Below are 12,815 nucleotides of genomic sequence, written 5' to 3'. Positions count from 1 at the left end.
TCAGTGATAGCACTCTCATCTCTGAGTCAAAACATTGTGGGTTCAAGCTGCACTTCAAAGACTTCAGCATATTGGACTCAATTTTCCCGGGTCATGTCTGCACCGGTTTTTATAATTTTTCACAGTTTTGCCAACATTTTTTCCTCTTAGGGTGGCATATCTGGCCACTCCCGAAACACCTTCTGGGCACTTAAGAAAACCAGCGCACATTGAGAAATCGGCGCTGAAAGACGCCATTGTTTGTAATCGAAGATTTTGGAGGGAGTCAAGAACACTGTAAAAATCAATAATAAAGTTCAACTTTTTTTTACCTGTCAATGTAGTAAATGTAAATTTGTTGGATTTCAGAAGTTTTCTCATTTTTTTACTCACTCACACACCACCACCTTGAGGCAGGGCTGGAGGGGGGAGAGGGAAGTCACACAACTGCAATTAGTTAAGAGGGGCGGGGGGGAGAGGAGAAGTCACAAGACCTTGGGTGTGCCCATCAATACAGACCTTGGGGAGAGAGAGAACTGTGAACCTCTCCTTCCTGCTTTCCTGCCATTTTGAGCTTCTTTCAAAGGTTAAATTTAAGTATGGGGACAATACTGACAATGCCATACCTTGTGCGAGCCTTCTGCATCATGGTGCTACGTAGGAGACAACTGATTCGACTTCATCGCATCAGGAACATCAGAGCCCGTAGGGTGCTGGGCAGGAGGCCTTACCCACCTCGGGTATATCGAGACAGGTGTTCGTACCTCCATCTGAGTGATGCAGACTGTGTCAGAAGGCTGCGTTTCTGCAAAGAAGTTGTAAGTGAGATCTGTGAGTTAGTCAAAGTAGACCTGCAACCTAGAAGCATCAGGAGGACTGCTTAGTCAGTTGAAGTGAAGGTTACAGCTGCACTTTCATTCTATGCCTCCGAATCATTTCAAGCTACAACTGGGGATATGTGTGCCATCTCTCCACATGCAGCACATGTCTGCATTCGGCAGGTGACAGCTGCATTGTATGCGCGGAGGAATGATTTCATAAAGTTCCCCATGACCGGTCTTGCGAGCACCTTTGGAGGATACTGAGATGTACAGGAACAGAAAAGGTTTACACTCCATTAATGTACAGCTCGTATGCGATGACATGCATTATATCATGTCAGTCGATGCAAGATATTCTGGGAGCACCCATGATGCGTTCTTCCTATGCGACAACATTATGTCTGCCATGTTTCAGCAACAGCCAGAAGGGCAGAGCTGGCTATTGGGAGACAAAGGGTACAGCCTCGCCACCTAGCTCATGATGCCCCTACCCGTAACCCGGACAGAAGCTGATCGTGAATACAACATGTCGCACATTGCGACACGCAGCATCATAGAGAGGACCATTGGCATCTTGAAACAGCGTTTCCGATGTCTGGACCATTCCGGAGGCTACTTGCTGTACTCTCCTGACATTGTCGGTCAGTTCACTGCCGTGCGCTGCATGCTGCATAACTTAGCCAGCATGAGGTAGCAGCAGCTGGTAGTGGAAGACCCACCTGCGGTGAGAGTGGCTGATGGTAATGATGTGGAAGATGCAGATGACAAGTAGGAGGGGGACAACTAGGATGAGGAAGCCATGCAAGTGCCTGAGGCTGGAGCACGACGGCGGAGGAGGGCGAGCCATCGAGCCCCTTTAACGATTGATCGAATCTTGTGCCAGCAGCTCATCCGTGAACGCTTTACTGATGCCTGAGGGCTCAACGACAATTATTCCACATGGACCATGTTTACTGTTTGGAGCTGTTCCGTAATGTTGTGTTGTGTTAATGGAACAAATAATGGAAATGATTCAGTTTTAATGTAAAATATATTTTATTCAAAGGTTTAACAGTTCTTTTGTACTTAACTTTAATAAAATTATTCTTTTAACAAACTTTACTTTAAGATCACTTTTTAAGATCACTTACAAACTTTTAAACTTGTAAAACTTTTAATTTGAGAACAGTTACAACAGTAACAATAATAATAACAACAATAGCAAAGAAAGGCTGCACCCACCTATCTCTCCTCCACCTTATTCTAAGACCGCCCGCTGCGCTTGGCCTTGGACTCTCCATCACCCCTGCCCGCAGGCGATGGCGCAGTGTTTCTGGGCTTGGTACCAAGCTTATTCTTTCTAAGATCTCGGGTACTGCATACCTGTTGTGGGGGGGGGCATCGGAGGCAGGCGGCAAGATGGAGGGCTCGGCTTTGGGCTCTTCAAAGACTGGTGTGGGGATTGGAATGGGAGTGACAGTTGATTCTGTCAATGGGCGGGGGTCTGGGCGTGTTCCCTTATTGTAGCTGCTGTCCCTCATGTGCCCTGACAGTATCTCAACAACCTGCCACTATTCCCTCACTGATGGTCCCGGACAGCGTTCCTATTTCTTGTGTTATTGCTGTTACTTCTCCCGACAGTCCCGCTACCTCATCACTCACCCCACTGATAGTGTTCAGAAGTGATCGGATAAGGTTAATGCTCTCTGCACTCAGTGGCATCATCTGAACCACATCTGTTAGATCCTGCGCCTCAGGAGAGCGCTGGCGAGCTCTCCTTCCCCTCCTCCCCATGGGTGTGGCTTGCACTCCACCACTGGGACCAACAGCCTGGGATGGTGGGGCCCTGGGTGTGCCTCACTGCATCCCACCACTGGGTCCCGCAACCTTAGAAGGTGGGGCTCTGGGTGTGTCTCGCTGCACCCCACCACTGGGGCCTGCAATGTCAGAAGCTGGGAAATCATGGAATGTCCCACCAACACTCAAACCACTAATCGCGACACCTCCTCTAACGTCAGTAAAACAGTGGGGGCTTCATCCAGCTCCATCCCCTCCCCCTCACCCCCATGTTTTTGGTCTGGAGGGTTCGATTCGAAGATGTCCTCCTCTTCAGGCTCGTCTGCATCTGAATCTTCTTCTGCATCGTCAGGGTTGGCCTCAAATTCTGCAAAATATAACAGAACAGTCAAATGGTTAGCAGCAGAGGAGGGGGCAGGGTGGGTGGCTCACACATTGCAGGCCAGGCAACAAGCTGATTTGAAGGACCACGATGAATTTGCAGGACTCACCCTCTCTCTCAAGTGTGGGCCAAGCTTGTGCTTTTCCCGAGGCAGGGCCCATCAAAGCAGCGACCCTATCTTCCAAGGGTGTCAGTAGGTTCAGATTTGCAGGGCCTCCTCCTGTTCAAGTTCTTTCCCTTTTATTATGTGCCACTTTCCTCTGCATAGATGAAAATCTAACTTTTTAAAGAGGGTGGCTTTCTGCTAGGTGGGACAGATAGTCACATTTACAATTGCAATTCATTTGACTAAAATGAAAATATTACTTCCACTAACTACTTGGCCAAGGTCCTGACACTTTTTACACTGGCCTCCAGATCTCGTGGTGGTCATCATTGCGCAGTAATCTTCTGCAACTTGGTTCCAGCGTTTCTTCATTTCTTTGGGTGGAACTTATATGTGACCTCTGCTGGTGTCCAGCTCCTGCCATCTGTTCTCAATCACAGTAACTAGTGCCGCCACTTCTTCCTTTAAGAAATTCTTGGTCCTTGCACCGTGTTGCATCTTGCATTGCTGCAGCTGCGATTTTTCCAATGCTCTCACACAGCACTCCTTCTCACACACACAACTGGCTCTTTAAAAATGGCCGATTGCCAACTCGCATGTGCGTCAATTGCAACAACGTCAGAAACGTAACTTTTTTTTCCACACATGCGCAGAAGATGTGGCATCGTTTTTCGGCGTAGACAGCAGGTTCCACCCCCGAGGTGACTGGACACACTGCGTGGCGCCAAATTCGAATTATAGATCAGGGAAACTTCGGCAAATTACTTCCAGCACATTTCTGGCCTAGAAAAACAGGCGTAACTCTGGCAATACGCCAGAAAACAGGCTTCGACCAAATTGAGCCATAATCTGGGCTGACTGAGGGAGTACTGCACTGTCGGAGACGCCATCTTTTAGATGAGATGTTAAACTGAAGCCCCATCTGTCCTCTCAGGTGGTGCTATTTGAATAAAGGCAGGAGAGTTCCCCATGTCGTGGCCATCACTTATCCCTCAACTAAAATCATTAAAAAAACAGATAAACTGGTCATGCAAGTCTGCTTGTGGGACTGCTGTGTGCAAATTTGTTACTGTGGTTGCCTAGTTTATAACAGTGACTAAACTTCCAAGTACTTCTGTGCCAGTGAAATGCCTTGGAATGTCCTACTGTCTAGTTCTTTCTTTCTTAAATTTGACGAAAATCATTTGCATTTCTCTGTATAGAACACTGTGAGAAACATTACTGCATTTTGCTGGGCAGCTTTCGGTTTCAAGTTTTGGAATAATTTTGCAAAAAAGAATGTTATATTTATTTTGGGTCAAACATTTTATAAGCATTTTTTTCTGTTTGCCTACTTACTTCCAGTAATTATAATTTGTACATTTTAGCTAATGAAAGCCATGGTGACCGTGTGTAGATTTTAGGGGAAATAGTAGAAAAATGGCTATGGTTGGGATAACTTGACATGAGCAGAAAGCATCATGGGTGAATTAGTATTGTAGGTACAGCCTGTGTCTAAAACATCTCTTTGCTGAATAAGCAAGCTGAACAAGATAAGCCAGCTGGTGTAGAATTAACTGCATTCCTGTAGACAATAGACCCTTAAATGGGAAATGTATCATGTAGCTTTAGGCATGTATACATTTAAAATAGCTATGTCATCATCATAGGCAGTCCCTCGGAATCGAGGAAGACATTGCTTCCACTCTAAAAATGAGTCCTTAGGTGGCTGAACAGTCCAATACGAGAACCACAGTTCCTGTCACAGGTGAGATAGATAGTTGTTGAGGGAAAGGGTGGGTGGGACTGGTTTGCTGCACGCTCTTTCCACTGCCTGTGCTTGATTTCTGCATGCTCTCGACTTGAGGTGTTCAACGCCCTCCCGGATGCACTTTCTCCACTTAGGACGGTCTTTGGCCAGGGACTCCCAGGTGTCGGTGGGGATGTTGCACTTTATCAGGGAGGCTTTGAGGGTGTCCTTGTAACGTTTCCTCTGCCCACCTTTGGCTCAGTTGCCGTGAAGGAGCTCCGAGTAGAGCGCTTGCTTTGGGGACCTCGTGTCTGGCATGCGAACGATGTGGCCTGCTCAGCAGAGCTGATAAAGTGTGGTCAGGGCTTCAATGCTGGGGATGTTGGCCTGGTGATGCTAATATTGGTGCATCTGTCCTCCCAGGGGATTTGTAGGATCTTGTGGAGACATCATTGTGGTATTTCTCCAGTGACTTGAGGTGTATACTGTACATGGTCCATGTCTCTGAGCCATACAGGAGGGCGGGTATTACTACAGCCCTGTGAGGTTACCATGGTCACAGAAGTATAAGGGAGAAAGTGCTGAACAGAGAAACCTTGAAGCGATAATGGAGGAGGCCTACTGTATGAACTACAGATCCTCTGGACAAAACCAGATTCTACCATTTCTCAAAACTATGACCAAAAGTAGGTGTGTATCGAATGGGTATAAAAAGCGAGAGCATGCTGGTAAAGACGGTGCAGTTTGGATTTAGGACACTTGAGATCAACCTCAGAGCATCCAAGGGAGTTCCATCCAGCGAGCGGACCTGATGTGTTTACATCCGGACCGGATGCGTGTTTACCATGATTGCTATATCAACATAAGATAAGGCAGAAGCCAAATTTTGTATTTCTTCATAAAAGTATTAAAGTTGCTAACATTAGACTCTTGGACCTAAAAAGGCTAGCCGGAGTGGCTAAAAATCTTACATTGTGCAGAAGCAAACATGCACATACTTGTTAAATTCATTGAGTTCATTGAGTTCATGCCGACAGTAACTGTGTTACTATACTGGAACCTTTTTACTTGTGCTCCACCACCTCATTAGTGCTCTAAGTCCAAAATTAACTGTTTCATCATGGGGATTTAAGGCAGCATGTATTTTTCTTAACATGTAATGCTAACTGAGAACTTACACCAGTAACAGAAGAAATGACTAGTGAGGAATAATTATAGGAATGATATTAATCATTGCATTACATTATTCTTGCTATTCTTCAATAAATTAAGTTATTTTTCAGCTGTTTCTTACAACTGTGATGAAATCAGCCATGATATAATTGAATTGTGGAGTAAACTCAAGGGGCTAAATAGCCTTCTCCTGTTCCTACTGTTCTTATGTTCATAACACGTTATGTTCACTAATACAGACCAGTTGGGTTACTATGACATTTCCTTTCTTGTTATGACTTATAGGTAAACTTATTTCACCACAGGCTCAAAGTTTCTTTGTAATTCCTCCCAACGACATTAATCTTATTTATTAGGTAATGCAACTGGTGCTGCCAGGGCACTCTGAGCCCTGGATTACATAATTTATCTACAGTTGAACTTCTGTTATTGCACTCCAATTATCCACTTTCCTGATTATTTGCCAGAATTTTGTGGGACGAAAATCTGGTGCAAGGCATCGCCTCATCGCACAGCCTGCGAACAGCAATCTCCTCTTGTCTGAGACAAATCAACCTCACAGTCCAAGAAAGATTAAATTCCAGCTATGTTATTTTTATTTTACTTGTCTTCATTCCCACATTTAAGTTATTATTCTGCATACATGTAAAGCCAAAACTTAGGGACTCTGGCAATTTGTATTATCTACCATGGGAGGTGAGTGATGGAGGTTTCGCTGAATATTTATAGCTGGAAAAATAAATGACCGCAACCTAAAAATGAACACAGAAGAATAAGAAACTGCTATGAAACAAATTTAATTCAATGGTTCAAAGGATAACATTAGTTGTGAGAGGAAAACTTTGTACTTTCCTGTATGCATCTTTTCTGCTTTTCAGATGTGTACGATATAGAAACATAGAAATTTACAGCACGGAAGGAGGTCATTTCGGCCCATCGTGTCCGCGCTGGCCGACCCAAGAGTTATCCAGCCTAATCCCACTTTCCAGCTCTTGGTCCATAGCCCTGTAGGTTACGTTACTTCAGGTGCACATCCAAATATCTTTTTAATGTGGTGAGAGTTCCTGCCTTTACCACCCTTTCAGACAGTGTGTTCCAGACACCCACTACCCGCTAGGTGAAGAAATTTCCCCTCATATCTCCTATAAACCTCCCCTTCAATTACTTTAAATATATGTCCCCTGGTTGTTGACCTCTCTGCCAAGGGAAACAGGTCCTTCCTATCCACGCCCCTCATAATTTTATATACCTCAATCAGGTCTCCCCTTAGCCTCCTCTGTTCCAGACAAAACAGACCCAGCATCTCCAACCTTTCCTCATAGCCAAAATTCTCCAATCCAGGCAACATTCTTGTAAATCTCCCCTGCACCCTTTCCAGTGCAATCACATCTTTCCTGTAATGTGGTGACCAGAACTGCACACAGTACTCCAGCTGCGGCCTAACCAGTGTTTTATACAGTTCAAGCATAACCTCCTTGCTCTTGTATTCATATCATAGAATCATAGAAGTTTACAGCATGGCAGGATGCCATTTCGGCCCATCGTGTCCATGCCAGCCAACAAGAGGTTATCCAGTCTAATCCCACTTTCCAGCTCTCGGTCCGTAGCCCTGCAGGTTACGGCACTTCAGGTGCACATCCAAGTACTTTTTAAATGTGGTGAGAGTTTCTGCCTCTACAATACTTTCAGGCAGTGAGTAGTCCCAAGAGAAAGAAAGAACTTGCATTTATATAGCACTTTTCACATCTCAGGATATCCCAAAGCGTTTTACAGCCAGTGAAGTTCTTCTGGAATGTAGGATACACAGCAGCCAATTTGTGCATAGCAAGGTCCCACAAACAGCAATGAAATAAATGATCAGATAAATGTTTTTTTTGTGCTGTTGGATGAGGGATAAATATTGGCCAGGACACCAGGGAGATCACCCCTGCTCCATAGGATTTAAAAAAACGTTTTACATTTCATCCGAATGACGGCACCTCCAGCAGAGTAGCACTCCCCCAGTACTGCACAGAAGTGCAAGCCTGGACTATATGTTTAGGTCTCTGGAGTGCGGCTTGAACCCACGACTCTCTGTCTCAAATCAAAAATTGTAACATATATAGTGATCTGACAAAAAATGTGTGAGGATAAAGTAAAAATATTTCAGCTCATTTTTAATATTTTAGTATCCTGCAGAATTTGGGTAATCCTGAGGTAGGATTGTAAAGGAAATCAGAGTTTGACAAAATTGAATGCAGCATTATCTTATTGATGTTAAAACTGCTGAAAAGTTGTGCCAGTGCAATAGCAAATTGATAGGGCAAAGCCCATCTACAGGACAGGTGGATGGAGCAAGTAAATGAGACTCCAAATAGTAAATCCATACCTCAAACAGACCATTAAAGGAAGTCATCATCATAGGTGGTCCCTCGAACGAGGATGATTTGCTTCCACGAATTCACAGATGTTTCGATGAAGGACCCGATGTTCCAGTCCTGAATTCCAATTGAGGGGGTGGAAGCTGCCTGTGCGTGAATTTTTTTAACGTGTGCTGACCATTGCACACCAGCCACCACACGGGCTTGACAGAGCTCGGTCTTGGGCCAGTGGCAAGGATTAACCAAGACGACTGGAGACCTACTCTGTTGCACGCACCTAGCGCGCACAGATATCATAGTGTGGGCTGGCCCGTGCTGCCCTTAGGCCCTCGGCTCTTCTGGGCCCTGTACCCTCATCTGTCGCACCTCCGCCACGATTTCTTGCCGCTCCTCCGCCATAAACATAAACATTCAAGGAAGTACTAAACAGGTGAGTGGCATTTCTCTGGGGCTTAAGTTGACCAGGGTCTCATTTGAGTTCCTCCTAGTGGCCAATTATGAAACAGATTTGATAAAGATATAATAGCAGGTTGCAGGAGTTCTCCCTTCATCTGTTGGGGACTTGGCCTGGAGGGTGTTGCACAGGGCAGTCCCATGCAATAAGTTTTTAAGTCGGTTCACAGACTCCCAGGCCGTCTGCAGCTTCTGAAGCCTGGAAGAGACCGTGTTCCACATTTTTAATCGGGTACGTGAGGTTGCAGCCCCTCTTCCATTATTTGAAGAGGTTGTTCCTCTATTTCTGGCTGTACTTCAGACCCACGATGTGGGGGGGGGGGGTGGGGGGGTGCGGGGGGGAGCGGTTGGGTCAGAGGGCCTCTCGTGGGACTTCTCCTGGGCCTGGCCAAGGGGGCCATCAACAGGTCCAGACCGCCCGCTGCCTGCCTCTCTTCTGCGGCTACGTTCAATCCCGGGTGTCCCAGGAGGTGGAGCATATGCGGGTGTCTACCGATACGCTCGAGGTCTTCCATGACCAGTGAGCACTGGAGGGACTGGGGTGCATCATTACAACAGGGAAACAAATTTTAATTTGATTTGTTAATCTTCCCTTTATGTTTATTTGTGGGTTCTGGTGGCTGTGCCTCTTTAACAGGGGACACATGGTTGAATTGTAATATTTAAAAGAGTTGTCCCATGAGAACATTTCATGGAAATATAAGAAAATGAAAAGAACACTACAATGTTTATTATAGATATCACTGAATATGTTAAGTTGGTGCCAGACTGACACTACATTTACATCAGTACCTTCTGATCTGCAATCAGTCAATAAAATTTATGAAACAACCATCAGTTAAATCACGAACAACTCTACTCAGCTGTGTTTGTTGAGAGTTCCTTATAAAATGGGGCCTTAAAAAGAATTATAACTGTTATATATGTGAACTTGTATTTAATCTGTACAGCCACCAGAGGGCTCATCCCCTGAAGTCCCAACGGATCCCATAATCCCTTGGGAGCACAGGTATTTAAGGAGGCTTCACAGGTTGGAGAGGCACTCTGGAGATCTGCAATAAAAGACTAAGGTCACACTTTACTGTGAGCTTACAGTGTTCAGTCTGACTTTCTCCATACACAACAACTGGCAAAGAGATACAGATAGCGAACCCAAAGATGCAGAGAACAGTGGGCATCCTGGAGAAATTTTCAGAGGGAGATGATTGGGAAACTTTTATGTAGTGACTCGACCAATACTTCGTGGTCAACAAGCTAGATAGGGAAGAGAGCGCTGCCAAACGAAGGGCGATCCTCCTCACCGTCTGTGGGCCACCAACGCATGGCCTCATGAAGAATCTGCTCACTCCAGCGAAACCCACGAAGAAATCATGTGACGATTTGTGCACACTGGTTTGAGAGCATTTGAACCTGAAGGAAAGCGTTCTGATGGCGAGGTATCGGTTCTACACCTACAAAAGTTCTGAAGGCCAGGAAGTAGTGAGTTATGTCGCCGAGCTAAGACGCCTTGCAGGACATTGTGAATTTGAAGGACATTTGGAGCACATGCTCAGAGACGTTTTCGTCCTTGGCATTGGCCACGAAACCATACTTCGCAAACTTTTGACTGTAGAAACCCCAACCTTGAATAAGGCCATAGCGATAGCCCAGGCGTTCATTGCCACCAGTGACAATACGAAGCAAATCTCTCAGCACACAAGTGCTGCTACAAGTACTGTGATCAAAGTGATGTTGTTTTTGAATCGTAACGTACAGGGCAGGTCACACATACCTGCAGCTGCACGTCCACAGATGACTCACAGTCCACCATCAAGGGTGATGAATGCAAGGCCATTAACACCTTGTTGGTACTGTGGGGGTGATCATCGTTTCCATTCATGCCAATTCAAAGAGTTTGTTTGCAAGAGCTGTGGAACAATGGGACACATCCAACGAGTGTGCAGGCAAGCTGCTAAGCCTGTTAAACCATGTTGCAGAGGAGGACAGATCCACGGAGGATCACGACGAACCAGAGTCTCAGATAGAGGAGGCAGAGGTACATGGGGTGCATACATTCACCATGAATTGTCCCCCGATAATGCTGAATGTTGAACTAAATGGACTCCCAGTGTCAATGGAGCTGGACACGGGCGCGAGCCAGTCCGTCATGGGCAAAAAGACTTTCGAAAGGTTGTGGTGCAACAAGGCCAAGGCCAGTCTTAACTCCAGTTCGCACAAAACTAAGAACTTACACAAAAGAACTGATTCCTGTAATCGGCAGTGCTACCGTAAAGGTCTCCTATGATGGAGCGGTGCACAAGCTACCACTCTGGGTGATACCGGGCGATGGTCCCACTCTGCTCGGCAGGAGCTGGCTGGGAAAGATACGCTGGAATTGGGACACGTCTGAGCGCTATCGCCCGCTGACGACACTTCGTGTGCCCAGGTCTTAAACAAATTTCCTTCGCTGTTCGAACCAGGCATCGGGAAATTTCAAGGAGCAAAAGTACAGATCCACCTAATTCCAGGGGCGCGACCCATCCATCACAAGGCGAGAGCAGTACTGTACATGATAAGTGAAAGGGTAGAGATCGAGCTAGACTGGCTGCAAAGAGAGGGCATCATTTCACTGATCGAGTTCAGCGAGTGGGCCAGTCCCATCGTCCCAGTCCTCAAGGGAGACGGCACTGTCAGAATCTGTGGCGATTACAAAGTAACTATCAATCATTTCTCCCTGCAGGACCAATACCCACTACCAAAGGCCGACGACCTCTTTGCAATGCTGGCGGGAGGAAAGACGTTCACGAAGCTGGATCTGACTTCAGCGTACATGACACAGGAACTGGAGGAATCCATCGAAGGCCCTCACATGCATGAACACGCACAAGGGTCTTTTTGTTTATAACAGATGCCTGTTTGGAATCCGATCAGCGGCGGCGATATTCCAGAGAAACATGGAAAGTTTGCTGAAGTTGGTCCCGCACACCGTGGTCTTCCAGGAAGACATCTTGGTCACAGGTCGGAACACAGTCGAGTACCTGCAGAACCTGGAGGAGGTTCTTAGTCAACACAACTGTGTGGGGCTCAAGTTAAAATGCTCGAAGTGCGTTTTCCTGGCACTTGAAGTGGAGTTCTTGGGACGGCATCAGGCCCACCAACGCGAAGACGGAGGCAATCGAGAACGCACCGAAGCCACAGAATGTGACGGAGCTGCGATCATTTCTGGGACTCTTGAACAACTTTGGTAACTTCTTACCGGGTCTCAGCACCCTGCTACATGTCTTACTACGAAAAGTGGGCGAATGGGTTTGGGGCAAAAGCCAAGAAAATGCCTTTGTAAAAGTGAGAAAATTGTTATGCTCAAACAAATTGCTTGTGTTGTATGATCCATGTAAGCATTTGGTATTAGCATGTGATGCGCCGTCATATGGTGTCGGGTGTGTATTGAAACATGCTAATGATTTCAGAAAACTGCAACCGGTTGCTTATGCATTCAGGAGTCTGTCTAAGGCTGAGAGAGCCTACAGCATGATTGAAAAAGAAGCGTTAGAGTGTGTCTATGGGGTAAAGAAAATGCATCAATACCTGTTTGGACTAAAATTGGAATTGGAAACTGACCATAAGCCATTGATATCCCTGTTTTCCGAAAGTAAAGGAATAAATACCAAAGCATCGGCCCGCATCTAGAGATGGGCGCTCTCGTTGTCCGCATACAACTACGCCATCCGCCACAGGCCAGGCACAGAAAACTGCGCCGATGCTCTCAGCAGGCTGACATTGCCCACCACGGGGATGGAAATGGCGCAGCCCGCAGATCTAGCCATGGTTATCGAAACATTTGAGAGTAAGCAATCACCCGTCACTGCCCGGCAGATCAAAACCTGGATAAGCCAGGACCCCTTATTATCTCTAGTCAAAAGCTGTGTGTTTCACGGGAGCTGGTCCAGTGTCCCAGTGGAAATGCAGGAAGAGACAAAGCCATTACAGCGACGCAAAGTTGAAATGTCTACACAGGCAGACTGCCTTCTGTGGGGCAATTGAGTAGTGGTCCCCAAGA

Source organism: Pristiophorus japonicus, chromosome 4 (assembly GCF_044704955.1).
Source record: "Pristiophorus japonicus isolate sPriJap1 chromosome 4, sPriJap1.hap1, whole genome shotgun sequence".
Taxonomy (NCBI): Eukaryota; Metazoa; Chordata; class Chondrichthyes; family Pristiophoridae; genus Pristiophorus; species Pristiophorus japonicus.
The sequence above is the reverse complement of the archived record's forward strand: the minus strand, read 5'-3'. Positions refer to the sequence as shown.